The sequence below is a fragment of the Talpa occidentalis genome, unplaced genomic scaffold (genome assembly GCF_014898055.3).
Source record: "Talpa occidentalis isolate TD23 unplaced genomic scaffold, MPIMG_talOcc4v2.1 talOcc4.4, whole genome shotgun sequence".
NCBI classification, from domain to species: domain Eukaryota; kingdom Metazoa; phylum Chordata; class Mammalia; order Eulipotyphla; family Talpidae; genus Talpa; species Talpa occidentalis.
This window is the reverse complement of record NW_023604295.1, coordinates 118613205-118630554: the sequence shown is the minus strand read 5'-3', so window position 1 is coordinate 118630554 and position 17350 is coordinate 118613205. Positions and strand designations below refer to the sequence as shown.

The 17350-nt window shown below is 39.9% G+C and overlaps 1 protein-coding gene across 16 annotated transcripts in view; it reads right to left on the bottom strand.

The window, feature by feature from the left end:
* CSGALNACT1 (chondroitin sulfate N-acetylgalactosaminyltransferase 1) overlaps window positions 1–17350 on the bottom strand; it is a 304654-nt gene that overhangs the window by 115911 nt on the left and 171393 nt on the right. The window contains exon 1 of one of the 16 annotated variants that reach the window (XM_054700956.1): window positions 13891–13980. The exons of the other annotated variants lie outside the window; for them this stretch is intronic. The gene's annotated coding sequence lies outside the window, so the exon portion shown is untranslated. Of the gene's footprint in view, window positions 1–13890; window positions 13981–17350 lie in introns of those variants that run through there. 16 annotated transcript variants of the gene reach the window in all.

The window sequence follows — 17350 nt, the reverse complement described above, 5'->3', positions numbered from 1 at the left end:
AACTTGGAAGCAATTAAGATGCCCTTCACTGAGTGAACAAATAAATGGTGGCATATCCAACAAAGAAATATTATTCAGCACTTAGAAGAAATGTCCTTTCAAGCCATGAAAAAACATGGAGGAAACTTAAATACATACTCATAAGTCAAAGAACCCAATCTGAGAAGGCTACATACTGTAATAAAATGGCAAATATATGACCACCTACTAACGGAAAAACTATGGAGATAATTAAAAGAAATCAGTAATTGCTGTGGATGAGGGTGGGATGGGGGATAAACAGCAGAGAATTTTTTAAGACATTGAAAATACCCTATATGATACTATGTCATTATAATTTTGCCCAAACCCATAGACTGTATGACACCACAAGTGAATCCTCATGTAAAAGATGGACTTGAGGTGATTATGATTTGCCGATGTATGTCCATCAATTACACCATATGTCCCTAGTGGGGCAAACTGGTAATGGGAGAGGGTATATGCACGTAATGGGAGCAGAGGGCACAAGGGAAATCTCTGTACCTTTAAAAGTTTTTTGGATAGAATTATTATTCTCAGAAAGGTGAAAAAAAAATAAGTTCAGGATGTAATGGAAAAAGCAATCCCAGATGAATTTATTTTCTAATTAATAAAAGCTTGGAAGATAAAGCATAGAAAACCTTCCATAATATTGAAAAATAAGAAAATATAGGCCTCTAAATGGTAATTTCTGGTTTGTCCTATCGACTGCTGGCAAAGGTGAAACAATTAGTAAGAAAATAATGGAATACGCATGATTTTTTTAAAGCACACATCTGAATACAACATGGGGAAATTTCAGAAATGCAAAGTGAAAGAGAACAGTCTAAAAGTTTCTAAAGAAAAATCCCAGATCAAATAGGTTGATATGAGACTTAACAAACAACACTGGATAACATAATGTAGTAATGTCTCAAAACTGAGCAAAAATAAATTTATCAAATAAATGGTATCAATTTTGATATCTGGAAAGTCAGTGCACAGGAAAGAGAAGATGGGGAACGGGGGTGGGGGGGCTACAGGGAAGGATGGAGGTGCTATTTCTCAGCCTCTAAATCAGGGATCAAGTGAGTCCATCTAAAGTGATGAAGCAAGAAATCAAATATAACTAGATTACTTAAATTACTCAATAGAACTGAAAATTGTGATAGATCTACATTGGGTAAAGGAGGGAGGAGAGATGGGAAGCATGGCAGGAAACCAGTAGGTGCTGTCCAAAATTGATAAATGAGGAAATGACAATGTAAGCACAGAACTTAGATACACAACAACAACTACCAGAAAAAGCAGTTACAGGAGTTGAATGTGGTTCCGCTTGGCAGAGGGAGGGGGACACTGTGAGGCAAGGAAATGATGTTTTCATTCTAAGCCATTCTTCACTATTTAATTTTTTAACCATGGGCTCACTTTGTTAAAAAAAAAAAAATTAAAAGCAGCTTTTTTATAAAATATATTTAGGAAGGAAAAAAGATAGGCTAAGACCTGATTATTGATTTATGTTGCAGGGGAAGTTGTAAGTGACTGAGAAGGTACTGATGGGGGCAGAATGAAGAGTCTGGTGGGGAACCTGTAGAGTTTGAGGTGCCTATGGCCCTGCCAGGAAGGAATGACTTACTGGAATTGGATACACAGAACAAATGCTCAAAGGAGAGGTCTGGGCTGGAGATGACAGCTGGACAGGCCTCTGTCTCCAGATGAGTTAAAGCCAAGCCTGTGAAGGAGACTACCCAGGAAGAATCCAGGATAAAGCAGTGGGCCAAGGACTCTACAGAACATCAAAACCAAGTAGAGGGAGGATCCTGCAAGAGACCCAGAGATGTCTGGTGTTAATGGAAGTCAAAGGGGTAGAGTTTGAAGAAGGAAAGGGACAAACCAAGAGAGGTCGAGGTCAAGGGCTAGAACTCCCAAAGTTTTCAAGATTTTACGTGCTGCCCATAAGTACTCTCAGACCTAAGTATCTGAAGTCTCTCCAATAGCCTGAAGCGTAAATCCCACATATTCAATAAGGAACAAAATGAGACCGAGACACTGGCTCAACAGGAAACATCTGTGAGCATTCAAACACATCTCTGTAGTTAACATGCTGCTTCACTGTACACTTTTAGACTTCACTTGGCATCTTCCAGCAGGTTATGCTCCAGGGGAATGAAGACAATCCATCTCTGCTCATATTTGCTTATAAAGCAAATGCAAGCTCTGCATAGGCTCTGCCTAAAATGTGCTGTATCTGTTTTGTGGGAAATATTTAACCTGGTGTAGAAGCTACTGAAAAGGCAACTTTGTGGAAATACCAATCCACACATTCCTCTGCTGGTAACTTAGCAGTGTGGGGAGACTAACAGAAATGGAAGTAAAATGCTTGTCTTCATTCTGCCTCTGGAGTCCCATTTTAAAAACAACCATCTGGAATGTGTGTTCTGTGGTGTGTTTTCCCCTCAAAGATAAGAATGGCAATAACACTGTAAGTTGTGATGATAAGCATGAGCAACATTCTGCATTAGTAAACTACATTGTTGAAAGGAATATTTGATTAATGAATGATATCCTGATTTGACATGTTTTTCTTCTAGTCTGAAGGGGGAGGAAAAACAGACAACAATAAGTATTCACGAAATCCAATGGATCTGCCTTTGGCATCAATTCAGAGTCAAGACTCGGTGTCACTGCACCACAGCAAGGAAACTGCTCTCCAATGGTGCTGTTCCCCAGCCCATTTAATGAGTTGGCATAATCGGAACTCCGCATTATTGGAACTGTTCTGTATGCAAGCTCCTGTCTGCTGCAAGCAGGCCCAAGCTAATAGATTCTTTCTCTCTCTCTTTTTTTTTCCAGGATAATTTCTTTAGTGCCAACACCCAGAGCCACAACCATCATGTTAATGCAGCATCAATCTTGAAGCAAATCTAACTTCAAAAAGACCTAGCAATTTTCAGGTCAATGCTGAGATTAAAACATTACGAAGTTGCTAGATGTAAACTGAAATTGAACCAGGTGCAGACATTTAAAGTAAATCAGATACAAAGTTAGTGCCACCTGTGGGCAGGTACACTATAAATAAATCATACCACTATAGAGACACAGGATCATCTGCTAACAAAGTTTTAAAGTTGACTTGAAAAGCCTTCGGTTTAGAGGGGGGGCGGAGCAACATGGCGGCGAGGAGACGCTGCGAGTAAGATCTCCCATTAAAAAAAGTTAATAGGGAGGAAAAGCGGCAGGTCCCAGTGAGAACTGGGACACGGAAGATAAACGGACGACTCCAGCAAACTGCCCGAAGAAGAAAGTGGCCATAAAAGAGGACGAGAAGGGAGGGAAGCGCAGAACCCTGCTCCCCTCCCCCGCCCACAGAGGCGGCACTCTCCGACCGGCAGAGAGGAGAAAAACAACAAACTAAAACTGCCAACAAGAACAAAGGACGCAGCAAGCGGGACTGTGAGTGGAAAGGAACTATTGCAGCCACCACACCCCGTGAACGGGAGCTGAGGCGAACCCTGCAGGATCCGCCGCGGAGGTGAGCTCCAGGCGCCATTGAAGAGAGCCCCGCCCCCCAGGAGGAGACCAGCCCCAGCACACAGCCCCGGCCGCCGCCCGGTAAGCCTGCGCGGAAAGTGGCGCGGATCCCGACCGAATCGCAGCTGCCCAGGTCCCCGCGCCTGCGACCTAGGCTTGCGGGGAGACGCGGAGGCCCTCCCTGAGTGAGCAGGAACAAGGCGCCCAGGCAGGGGAGCGGGATTCAAAAGGCGCCATTCCCGCGCCACTGATCTGGGCTACAGCCCGCGTCCTGGAACTGAGGGCTTTGGAACTGAGACCCGGGGCACGAAATTAGGGGCGTGGGTTCCCCACGACGGTGGGGCACAAGGCAGACATAGCACCCCAACGCCGTTGAGGTGTACCCTACCATCCCCGCTCTGCTCCCTGTCCCACGGGGTGGAAAATCAGCTCCCCAAGGGCTCTAGGAGAGATCTCTGGCGCCACCTAGCGACTTGACCCCAGCACAGGCTCCTGAAGCAGCTAGTGGCCAGCTGGGGAGTTAGCCCACACCTGGCTCCTTCCGCAAGTAGTCTGAGCCCACAGGGAGCGAGCACCCACAGCCGGGGCAGACCAGGCGCGCAGAAGAGTGTGCCTGAGACCAGACGCGCAGGGAGTGTGTCCCACATCACCATTTTAGAAGAGGGACATTTCTTCAGTAAAGACTACCTGCAGAAGGCTTCCTCAGGAGCCAGAGGTGAGCGGGGGAAGTTCGCCCACGCCAGACCCCCTCTGGCCTGCAGTCCAAGCCCAGAGGGGAGCAGGAACCCACCGCCGGGGCAGACCAGGCGCACAGGGGAGTGTGTCCCCACATCGGCATTTTAGAACAGGGACCTTTCTCCATTAAAGGCTGCTTGAAACTGACAGATGACTCCTGGAAGAACCAGAGGGGAACAGAGAAGCCCACCCAAGATGCCGGCCAGTCCCAACAACACAGTGTCCCAACGCATACGGCAAATTAGAAAACAGACAGTAGGGAGGAGAAGAACCACACGCAACCTAGCAACTCTCCAGAGAAAAAGCACACCACAAAAAGAAAGCCAGCCCCCAGATTGCAAAGACAATAACTTGGAAGAATTTCTGAGCCTTCCAGAAAGAGAATTTAAAATTGCCGTGATTAAAAAACTGACAGAAGTCATAAAGGAAAACAATGATAAGGGAAAAATAATCAACGATCAGAAGAATGCAATTGAGTCCCTAGAGAGGGAAAACAATGGTCAGAAGAAAGAAATTGAGTCCCTAAAGAGGGAAGTAAAAGAAATGCAGGAGATCAAAGAATTAATGGAAGAAATAAAGAACTCCGGGAAAAGCAATGAAAGCAGAATAGATGAAATGGAAGAACGAAGTAATCTTGAAGACACAGAAATAAAAAGAACCAAAACAGAAAAGGAAAGAGAAGTACGAAGGAAAAAGAATGAAGAAAGACTTCGGGAACTATCTGACTCCATGAGGAAAGGAAATATAAGAGTTATAGGAATACCAGAAGGAGAGGAGAGAGATGTAGGAACAGAGAAAATATTCAAAGAGATAATTGAAGAGAATTTCCCAAATGTGAAGAAGGAGCTGAAAATTGATATACAAGAAGCAAGAAGAACACCAAACTTCCACGACGAAAGGAAAAATACAGCAAGACACATAATAGTAAAGCTCCCAAGAATCCAGGACAAGGAAAAAATAATGAAGCTGGCAAGAGGGAAGAAACAGATAACATTCAAAGGAAAACCAATCAGGCTGACATCAGACTTCTCCGAAGAAACACTACGGGCAAGGAGAGAGTGGAGGGACATAGTCAACAGACTCCAAGAAAACAGATGCCAACCAAGAATACTCTATCCCGCAAAGCTCTCCTTACTCTTTGAAGAAAGAATATGGACCTTCCCAGACACAGACACTCCGGAATTTCATTGCAACTAAACCCCACTCCAAAAAATACTACAAGGAGTCCTAAAGCCAGAACCTCAGAGGGACGAATAACAATGAAAGAAGGCCAAAAAAAAAAAAAAGTTATTAAAAGAATAAATAAATAAAATCAAAGGAAAGACAAACACAATGGCAAATACAGATGTTAACATATCAATATTAACTCTAAATGTAAATGGACTAAACTCTTCAATAAAAAGACACAGAGTGGCAGCCTGGATTAAGAAACAAAACCCAACCTTTTGCTGTCTCCAGGAAACACATTTAGCTACAAAAGATAAAAATAGGCTCAAAGTTAAAGGATGGAAAACAATCCTACAAGCAAATGGACCAAAAAAGAAAGCAGGAACAGCTATACTTATATCAGATAAAACAGATTTCAAACTCAAAAAGATAAAAAGAGACCCCAATGGTCACTACATTATGATCAAGGGGACAATACTTCAAGAAGAAATAACACTCATTAACATATACTCACCAAACGAAGGAGCACCAAAATATATCAGACAACTGTTGTCCTCTCTGAAAACAGACATCAGAGAAAACACATACGTAGTGGGAGACTTCAACACACCACTATCAACAATGGATAGATCAACAAGACAAAAAATAAGTAAAGAAACCAAAGCTCTAAATAAGGACCTAGAGCAATTGGGCTTAACAGACATCTATAGAACACTAAACCCAAAAAAAACGGAGTACACATTTTTCTCAAGCGCACACGGATCATTCTCCAGGATTGATCACATACTGGGGCACAAGACAAACATCAACAGATACACCAAGATTGAAATCATATCAACCATCTTTTCTGACCATGAAGGCATCAAACTAGAAATAAACCATAAAAAGAAGGCGAGGAACTTTCCTACCTCATGGAGATTAAAAACCACACTACTGGAAGACCATTGGACTAATGAGGAGATCAAAGAAGAAATTAAAAAATTTTTTGAATTGAACGACAAGGAGGACAACTAATATCCTAAATGTATGGGATGCAGCAAAAGCAGTAATAAGAGGAAAATATATAGCAATAGAAGCTCACATCAAGAAACAAGAAAGAACACAAAGAAACAACCTCATCTCGAAGCTCAAAGATCTAGAAAAAGAACAACAAAAAAACCCCAAAACCAGTAGAAGAAAAGAAATAATAAAAACCAAAGCAGAAATAAATGAAATTGAAACTAAAAAAACAATCCAAAAGATCAATGAAACCAAGAGCTGGTTTTTTGAAAAAATCAATAAAATAGACAAACCCCTAGCCAGGCTCACAAAGGAAAAAAGGGAGAAAGCACAAATAAACAGGATCATCAATGAAAGAGGAGAAATCACAACGGACACAGCAGAAATCAAAAGAATAATCAGTAACTACTATGAACAGTTATATGGAAACAAGTTTAACAATCTAGAGGAGATGGACAAATTCCTACAACTCTACAATCACCCAAAGCTAGATAAAGAAGAAATAGAACACCTAAACAGACCAATTACAATTAGCGAAATTGAAATGGTAATCAAAAACCTCCCAAAAAACAAAAGCCCAGGACCTGATGGATTTACAAATGAATCTACCAAACATTCAGAGACGAATTAGTGCCTATCCTTCACAAACTTTCCAAAAAATTGAGAAGGAAGGGACAATACCAAACACGTTTTATGAAGCCAACATTACACTAATACCAAAACCGAACAAGGACAACACAAAAAAGGAAAACTACAGGCCAATCTCCCTAATGAACACTGATGCAAAAATCCTCAATAAAATTTTAGCTATCAGAATCCAACAATGTATCCATAAGATAATTCACCACGACCAAGTTGGATTCATTCCAGGGGCACAAGGATGGTTTAACATCCGAAAATCAATCAACGTTATCCAACACATCAACAAAAAGAAATATAAAAACCATATGATAATATCAATAGATGCTGAGAAAGCTTTCGACAAAGTGCAACACCCATTCATGATAAAAGCCCTTGAAATTCTGGGGATACAAGGAACATACCTCAACATCATAAAGGCCATCTATGACAAGCCAACAGCCAGTATCATTCTCAATGGTGAAAAGCTGAAAGCAATTCCATTAAGATCTGGAACAAGACAAGGATGTCCACTCTCACCATTGCTTTTCAATATAATACTGGAAGTCCTAGCCAGGGCAATAAGACAAGAGAAAGACATCCAAGGAATCCAAATAGGAAAAGAAGAAGTCAAACTATCACTATTTGCAGACGATATGATTTATACATAGAGAACCCAAAAACTCCACAGAAAAGCTAATTCAACTCATCAATCAGTTCAGTAAAGTGGCAGGATACAAAATCAACACGCAAAAGTCAGTAGCCTTCCTATACACAAACAATAAATCTGAAGAAGAAGAAATCAAAAAGACCATCCCTTTTGTTATTGAAACAAAAAAAATCAAATATTTGGAATAAATCTAACAAAAGAGGTAAAGGACCTATACAAGAAAACTATAAAACACTGTTAAAAGAAATAGAAGAAGACACAAAGAAATGGAGAGACATCCCCTGCTCATGGATTGGAAGAATAAACATTATTAAAAATGGCCATCCTACCAAAAGCAATATACAGATTCAATGCTATTCCAATCAAAATTTCAATGTCATTCTTCAAAGAAATAGAACAATTATTGATGAAATTCATATGGAATCACCAAAACCCCGAATAGCCAAAGCTCTCCTGAAAAAAAAAGAAGGGAATGGAGGCATCACACTCCCAGACTTCAAACTATACTACAAAGCCATAATCATCAAAACTGCATGGTATTGGAACAAGAACAGACATACAGACCAATGGAATCGAATAGAAAATCCAGAAATAAACCCACAGATTTATGGTCAACTAATCTTTGACAAAGGAGCAAAGATATGCATTGGAGCAAAGAAAGTTTGTTCAATAAATGGTGCTGGGAAAACTGGGTCGCTACATGCAAAAGAATGAAGCTTGACCACCACCTCACACCATACACAAAAATCAACTCAAAATGGATTAAAGAACTAGACATAAGACCTGAAACCATAAAATATATAGAAGAAATATAGGCGAAACACTACGTGATTTGCACATCAAAGACATCTTTACAGACACATCACCCAAAGCAGTGATAGTGAAGGCAAAGATAAACAGCTGGGACTACATCAAATTAAAGAGCTTTTGCACAGCAAAAGAGACAATAACAAAAACAAAGAGAAACCCCACCACTGGGAGAACATTTTTGCACCCAACACTAATGATAAAGGACTGATCACAAAAATCTGCAAAGAGCTGATGAGACTCAACAACAACAAAGAAAATAATCCAGTCAAAAAATGGGCAGAAGAGCTTAAAGAAACTTCTCTGAAGAGGAAATGCAAATGGCCAACAGGCATATGAAAAAATGTTCAACATCACTTGTCATCAGGGAAATGCAAATCAAAACTACCATGAGATACCATCTTACACCAGTGAGAATGGCACATATTAAAAAACTAGCAACAACAAATGTTGGCGAGGATGTGGAGAAAAAGGAACTCTTCTGCACTGTTGGTGGGAGTGCAAACTGGTCCAACCACTGTGGAAAGCTGTATGGAGATTTCTGGACCTACTAAACATAGAGCTTCCATATGATCCAGCAATTCCACTCCTAGGTATTTACCCAAAGGACACAGAAACATCAATTCCAAAGAACACCTGCACCCCTATGTTTATAGCAGCACTGTTTACAATAGCTAAGCTTTGGAAACAACCCAAATGCCCAAAAATAGATGACTGGATCAAGAAGATGTGGTACATATATACCATGGAATATTACTCAGCATTCAAAAAAGATAAACACATGCAATTTGCAGCAACATGGATGGCGCTGGAAGGGATCATGCTCAGCGAAATAAGCCAAAAAGAAAAAGAAAAATACCGGATGGTCTCACTCATAGCAGGAATCTAGAAAACTTAAATAAGGGACCAGGAAAATGAATAACTATAAGAAAGTGAAAATCAAAATCAACAAAAAACTATGAACCAGAGACACTTTTAGGGGGGTGGGAGGGGAGGGATTGGGGTCAGAATGGGGGGGCTGCAATTGTATGGGGAATATAACAATAAAATTTATTAAAAAAAAAAATAAATAAATAAATTAATTCCAAAGCAAAAAAAAAAAAAAAAAAAAGAAAAGCCTTCGGTTTAAAACAAAAGCAAAATTAAATCCTGGAAACTCTTTCTATTGTAACATGGTCGAGTCAGGTGAAAGAAAATAGACAAAACTGCTGGGGTACCTGGAATTTCCCTTAGATCCCACATCCAGTGCTGCAAATCTTGTGGTTCTGCCATTAAAATGTATCAAGAAGCCATCAAGCTGTCACTATCTCACTGCTCTGAGTGTCTGGTTTCCATGGTCTCTTACCAAACACTGCTGTAGCCTCACACCTCTAGCCCTCTTCCAGCCTTATTTCTCTCCAAACTGCTCTACAGCAGCCAGAGTGGATCATTCCAAACCAAAATCAGATCATGTTATTTCCTTGCTCAAAGCTCTCCAATATCTTCTTGCATATTTAGAAAATCCCAAAGTCCTCACATGGCCCCCAGGCTACTAATAATCCCTAGCCCATCTCCCACCTCCAGGCCCACCACCAAGACTTACCTGCTTTAGCCACACTGACCTTGGTATCTAGGAACCCACCCAGCATCTGCACTTTGTTCTTTTTTCTAGAACATTCTTCCCTGGATTCCTACAGGGCTTATTCCTTCATTTCATTCAGGTTTTGTCCCAAGGTCATGTCCTCAGTGAGACTTTTCTTGCCCATTTTACCCAGTACAGCATTACTTATCAGCATTATTCCTTTTCTTGCTATAGTTTTCTTCTCCCCACTCAACACCTGTCATTTCATTATTTAGCCCTTTGTTTGTTGCCAGTCTCCAACTTTGGAATATAAACCCCACGAGGGAGGGATTTTACTTGCTCACTATCTATCCCCATTAAGTAGAACAGTAACTCACACATAATAAATTCTCAATAAATTTGTGTTGAGTAAGTGAAGTTAAAAATAAAGTTAGTGCCAACTCTAATAAAAAATGCCTTTCTGATCTTAGCAATTCACTGGCCTCATCTCTGGGGCAAGAACATGAGACAGCATGGCTGTCTCCTCTCATTCTAAAACCTTAATATTTCCTGAATCATTGCCTTTGCCACCACAAAACACTGGAACACTGCCATTTCAGTAGAATAGATCATGTTTGTTGTAGATGGTATTAATAGTTCAAGTATACATTAAAATGACCTCTTACCACACTTTGTTAAATTTCCTTCTTTGTGAATTCATGGTTTTTTAATATATCCCGTTTGTTTCAATAGTCAGTGGCCATGATAAACAATCATACAAACCATATATATGCATGTACATATACACCCATGTATGCACACACACGACTGCACAGCCCCTCCTGGGAGGCAGGCACCCTTTCCTCAGGCTGACTACTTGGCCCTCTGACCTGCCCAATACTGCCTCTGGGGTGTGTGTGTGTTTCATATAATTAGGGATCGAAGGGCCCCTTTGTTTGAGCAAGTTCTACCATTGAGGTTCTCAGGTGATTTCTGAACACTTTTCAAAAGAATACATTAGCATATAAAAAACTTACATAGGATCCAGAAAGTAAACATCAATCAAAATTACATTAGATATGATACATCAAATGGCCTTTATCTAGAGTTTGACTTTTTTAACTTACAACACAATGAAAACTTGTTTTAGAAAATAGAGTATTCAACTGCTGACTCAATACTCACTATCTAAGACAAGAAATATTTGCTCCACATTGACAGTTTAATTCAGAGATTGAAGTGGTATCAAAACAAGTTTCAACAATACTTACCTAAAAAATTATTTTATGAAAGGATGAGGACACTACAAACATGTTGCCAACATTCTCATGAAAATATTTTGAAAACAACTCTTTCTCTATAAAATAATTTTCTCTATTAGCCAAATTGAAACATTCTGAACATGATTTCCAAAGAAAACCAGTTCCTAAATATTTGATATTCCTTAAACTACATGCATGGGTAAATAGCTCTATGTCAATGCAATTGTGCCTTTCACATCAGAAACACTTGATTTTTATTCTTCAGGGAAATTCAGAATTAAATTAAATATTTCAATGCCTTATTTTTAACAACAAAGATAGTGTAAGAAAGGAAAATCATAGACTACACACTCTCATGACACAGATACAAACCCCACTCAAAACTTTAGCTAGCCAAGTACAATAATATGTAAATTATCAAGTTAATTCTATCACAGACACTTAGTTTGTTTAACATGCCAAAATTAGGAACTTAATTTCTCACATTAACTCAGAAAAATCATACCTCAATAAATGCAAGCAACATATTTAATAAAATTCAATCTTCATTCTTTAATGCCCTTAGAAAAATAAGACTAGGAGATCAGTTCTTTCCCCTTTATTAGATTATCTGCTCCCACCCAGAACTGCCATAGCAATCATCATACTTAATAGTTAAAAGCAGAAAATTCCCCTTCAAAATTAGCAGTAGAATGCCTAGCATCAGTAATTCTAGTTAACAGTCAAATGGGACCCTAGCCACGCGTAAGTAAATAAAAGGCACTAGAATTAGAAAGGAAGAAATAAAGCTGTCATGACTCACAAATGATATGATTATGTTTGTGGAATAGCCAAAGGTACTTACAGATAAGTTGTTAGGCTAGGAGAAAATTTAGCAGCATAGGAAAATCAATTAGCAATGTAGAAAACCAACTACTTTCTATATAAGAGCAAGCATAAAATTGAATCTTAAAAATATCAATTTAAAAAGTATTAAAAAAAACATATAGTACCTAGCAATAACTCAGCAAAAGATACGTAGGATGTTCAAGGAGAAAAAACTGTAAAATCTTATTAAGACATTTATTAAAAAGATTTATAAAGACTCAACATTGTAAAGCTATCAGTTTTCTCCAAAGCAATTCAGAAATTCAATACCATCCCACTCAAAATCCAAAAACTTTATTTAGGGGCAGGTGGAATTTGATAAGTTGATTCTAAAATTTTATACGGAAATGTGAGGGACCAACACTCTGTTGAACACAAATGCCATCTCAAATATTAACTTGATTTAAAGAGACATCATAATTAAACCAGTGTGTTATAGACAATGAATAGACTGATAAAGCAGACCAATGCTCAGAATCAGAATTAAACTCTTAAATGTTATACCTCACAGAGGTAGCAAGGGGTCTTTTCAATAAATGGCAGTAGGATAATTGTTATCTCCATAAAGAAGAAATTAATTTGTATCTTTACCTCACACTACACATAAAAATTAATTTCAGATGAACTTCAGACCTAAGCAAGAAAGGCTAAACTCTACAGGTTTAAATTTAAGACAGAAACTATCCTCCTGACCTCGGGATAGGGAGAGATGTCTTAAGCATGAAACAAAAAGCACAAACATAAAGGAGATGATTTCTAAATTTGACTACATCAAATTAAAATTTTCTGTTTACCAAGAAACACCATAAGGAGAGTTACAAGTCAAGCCACCAGGTAGGATAAGAAATGAGTCATATCTATGTCGAACAGGAGACTAAGATCCAGAATGTGTAAGGAATTCTACAAACAATTCAAAAGAGGTAGACAACACAACAGAAAAATGACCTGCTTCACAAAAGACAAACTCCATATGGCCATAAAGATGAAAGGATCAACCTTACCAGTAAACAGAGAAGAGAGAGTCATAAAGAGAGATGAATATACACCCTCATCTTAAAAAAGCAAACAAACCCTACTAAACATAGAGCTTCCATATGATCCAGCAATTCCACTCCTAGGTATTTACCCAAATGACACAGAAACATCAATTCCAAAGAGCACCTGCACCCCTATGTTTATAGCAGCACTGTTTACAATAGCTAAGCTTTGGAAACAGCCCAAATGCCCAAAAATAGATGACTGGATCAAGAAGATGTGGTACATATATACCATGGAATATTACTCAGCATTCAAAAAAGATAAACACATGCAATTTGCAGCAACATGGATGGCACTGGAAGGGATCATGCTCAGTGAAATAAGCCAAAAAGAAAAAGAAAAATACCAGATGGTCTCACTCATAGCAGGAATCTAGGAAACTTAAATAAGGGACCAGGAAAAAGAATAACTATAAGAAAGAAAATATCAAAATCAACAAACAACTATGAACAAGAGACACTCTATGGGGGGTGGGGGGTGGGGAGGGGAGGGATTGGGGTAAAAATAAGGGGATAGCAATTGTATGGGGAATATAAAAATAAAATTTATTTTAAAAAAAAGCAAACAAACAAGAAAAAGGTTTGATAATACTAAATGTTGGCAAGCACATAAGGTCATCCTGGGACACAAGAAAGGTGAGGAAAGGCATGACCCACGAGTCAGCAACTCCTCTTCCAGGCTGATGAAGAAACTCGGTAGGATGCAGTATGAGATTATTCACAGCAGCATCCTTTGTATTCCCCAAGCTGTGAACCAAAGAGGTGCATAAACAGAGTGGTCATATTTTCATTCAATGAGATTCCACATGCCAGTGAAATTTAGCAAGCTATAGTTACACACAACTAAATAAATGTATCTTATAAACCTAACACAGAACAAAAGAATGAGACTCAAAAGATGTACAGTCTAATTCCATTTATATTGCATTAAAAAATAAGTAAAATCAAATGACATTATGAAAATAAGATTATTTTCTAAAGCAAGAAAAATTAATGTCATGAAAACGAGAAGAGTGGTTCCCTGGGAGGAAAAGGAAGGAGTGTGAGGGGCAAGGGACATGAAGGTTGGGGCAGGCAGGTGGTGTACCGGCTGTACAGGTGTCTACTTTCTGATTAATCATTAACCTGTACATCTATGGATAGCTTTGTACAGTCGTTATATTTTATAATGAAAGTGGTTGAAAAGAAATACGTAAGTTTTACAGTTTTGTTGGAGGGTTATATAGATAAATGTTTCATTATCATAGACAAATCCCAAAAGATAAGAGAATGATAAGAAATAGACTAAAATTAAGAGTGGAGGCTATTCCCTATTTACTAATCCCTCTTCCTGGCCCCGCTGGTTTCTTTATTTGCGAGTCCGCCACAAATCACAGCCTGGGAAAATATCCAGATGCAAGTGCTGCTTTAGTCCGCTGCTGAGGTACAGAAACACAGTCCGCTGCGCTGTGCTGTGCTCCAATGAGCAGGATATATGAGCCCGGCTTGTCTTCCTCTACAAGGGCAAGCAGAGAAGAGGGAAGGGGCAGGGCGCACAAAAGGAGGACTCTATGACCCCATTTGCTTTGTTACTAGAAACTAGCACAAAGTCAAGAGCAAAAAGAAAAGCAGTGAAGCTAATTCTACTGGCAGCAAACCAAGAGTCAGGAAGACCCAACAGAAGCACTAGAGGGCTGAGGGAGAGAGGCCAGAAGGGGCTGAATGGAATCTGTGTCCAGAGGACTGGGGAGGAAGCCCTGTTCCTGCATAAACCTTTAATTCCCACTGTGATTGCTCAAGTATCTTCATCTTCCCTCACCTTCCATCTGCCCCATAGGACCTGCCTGGGGCATCCCCTGACCAGTGAAGGCTTGTGGGGGAGCTGCTGTGGCTCCTGTGAGCACTGCCCTCCTGCTACAACCCTGGGTCCCCCCCATTGCTGGTCAGGATCTTGGCCCCCAGACAGCTGGCTCTCAGGCTTTGAGCTTTCTATTCGATCTCTGCCTTTGAAAGGGACCTTCATAATTATTTAAAATATGTTTACTTGCCAGGTTGATTTGTTCATTCCATACAAATTCATTAGGCTCACACTAAAAAATATATTTTGAAGTTCCCTTTAATACTTGACTTAGAAACAAAATCGTTTCAGCATAAACAACTAGAAGTCTTAGGCCCCTTGCACTCACCTTTCACAGCCCCCACTCTAGGAAAACCCATCCTCCATCCTCCACATCCACCCTCCAAAGTGTCCAATTCAATTGTCACCATCATCTCCCTAAATCTGCCTCGGGTCCTCATCTGTGGTTCTCTGTGACTTTCCCCAGAGCCTCCAAAGCACTCTTCCTCCCACCACCATTCGGTATCCTGAATCCAGTTTTCTGAACACGGATCTGCTCACACCCCTCTAAGTCAGACATACTCACTAACTCCCGCTTTACTTAAGGATTCCACTGAGAGTCCACTGATCCTAAAATAATATTCCTTACCATTTCAAAACCCAGATTTACCATGTCGGTTCAAATCAAATTTGGATTCCTATGGGAACAAACAAAACAACAATGGATCCCAGGTTCTGCCTCATAGATGCAGATTTAATTTGGCCAAGATAAGATAATTTTAGAGAATTTCTGTAGACATTTCTAATGTGAAACCCAGATTGAGAACCACAGCACCATGTGATCACACTAACTCCCTCTCCCATCTCACTTTCCCCTCATGAACCCTGCACCCACTATGCTTCATTTTTTGGTTCCTCAAAGATGGCAAGCTCGTTTTAGCTGGGACCACTGCAAAAGCTGTCTCCACAGCCCTGTGTGCTTCTGCACCCACCGAGCCACCATCAGGCTCATTCTGTGTCCTCTCAAATTCATCCTAATATCATCTCCTAAAAGAGGTCTTCTTGAATCACCCATCAAAAGAAGTCCCTGGGGCCTCCCCTGGTGGCGCAGCGGTTGAACACTGGGCTGCAAAGCTGCCCGCAGCCTCTGCAGTGCCGGTTTGACCCCCGGCCACCAGCGAGGGCCCCACATGGCACTCAGACCTCTCCTGCCACGCCTGCTGCTCCCCTCAGCAGTATACTTCGGTCCTTCTGCCTGTTCTGCTCCCCGCTCTGGCTCTGGTGAATTCTCTCACCCTCCCCCACTTCTGACTGTACCCAGTGCTTGTATAAATAAATAAATCTTAAAAAAATAAGTAGTCCCTGGTCACTCTGTAGCATATCTTATTTCAATTCTCTGCCTACCACTTATCATTCTCTAATATTTCTGTTATCTAATGATTGTCTATTTTCCTCACTAGAACATACACTCCATGAAACTAAAATCCATACCTGTATTGTTTATCACAGTTTGCCAAGCTCCTAGAACAATGCCTGGCACACAAAGGCATCCAGTAAGTATTTTTTGAACAAATGAATGATAAGCAAATGAATACAAGCAAGACATCTCCATCCATGATGTTGCACTGTGCTTTGCACACAGAACAATCTCAATGAGTCCATTCCACTCAGGAACTGAAAATAACTACTCTATTACAAATCTGGCTAAATTTTAAAGGCTATATTTATTATCATTCTCACTGAAAAATATCCTTTTCCGACCTTATATACAAAGAGCAGAAGTAAATATTAAAGACTAAAATATCGCTTTCAGAAAAGTTCTAAAATTGATAAACTTCATACAAAAAAGTTATCAGACTCACTCCCAAAGTGAGTGAATTAAAATTTAAAAAAAAATCCCTTCATTGCACACAACACTAACGATAAAGGACTGATCACAAAAATCTACAAAGAGCTGAAGAGACTCAACAAACAAAGTAAATAATCCAGTCAAAAAATGGGCAGAAGAGCTAAAAAGGAACTTCTCCAAAGAGGATATGCAAACGGCCAACAGGCATATGAAAAAATGTTCAGTATAACTTGTAATCAGGGAAATGCAAATCAAAACTACCATGAGATACCATCTTACACCAGTGAGAATGGCACATATTAAGAAAACTAGCTACAACACATGTTGGCGAGGATGTGGAGAAAAAGGAACTCTCCTGCACTGCTAGTGGGAGTGCAAACTGTTCCAACCACTATGGAAAGCTGCGTGGAGATTCCTCAACCTGGTAAAGATGGAGCTTCCATATGATCTAG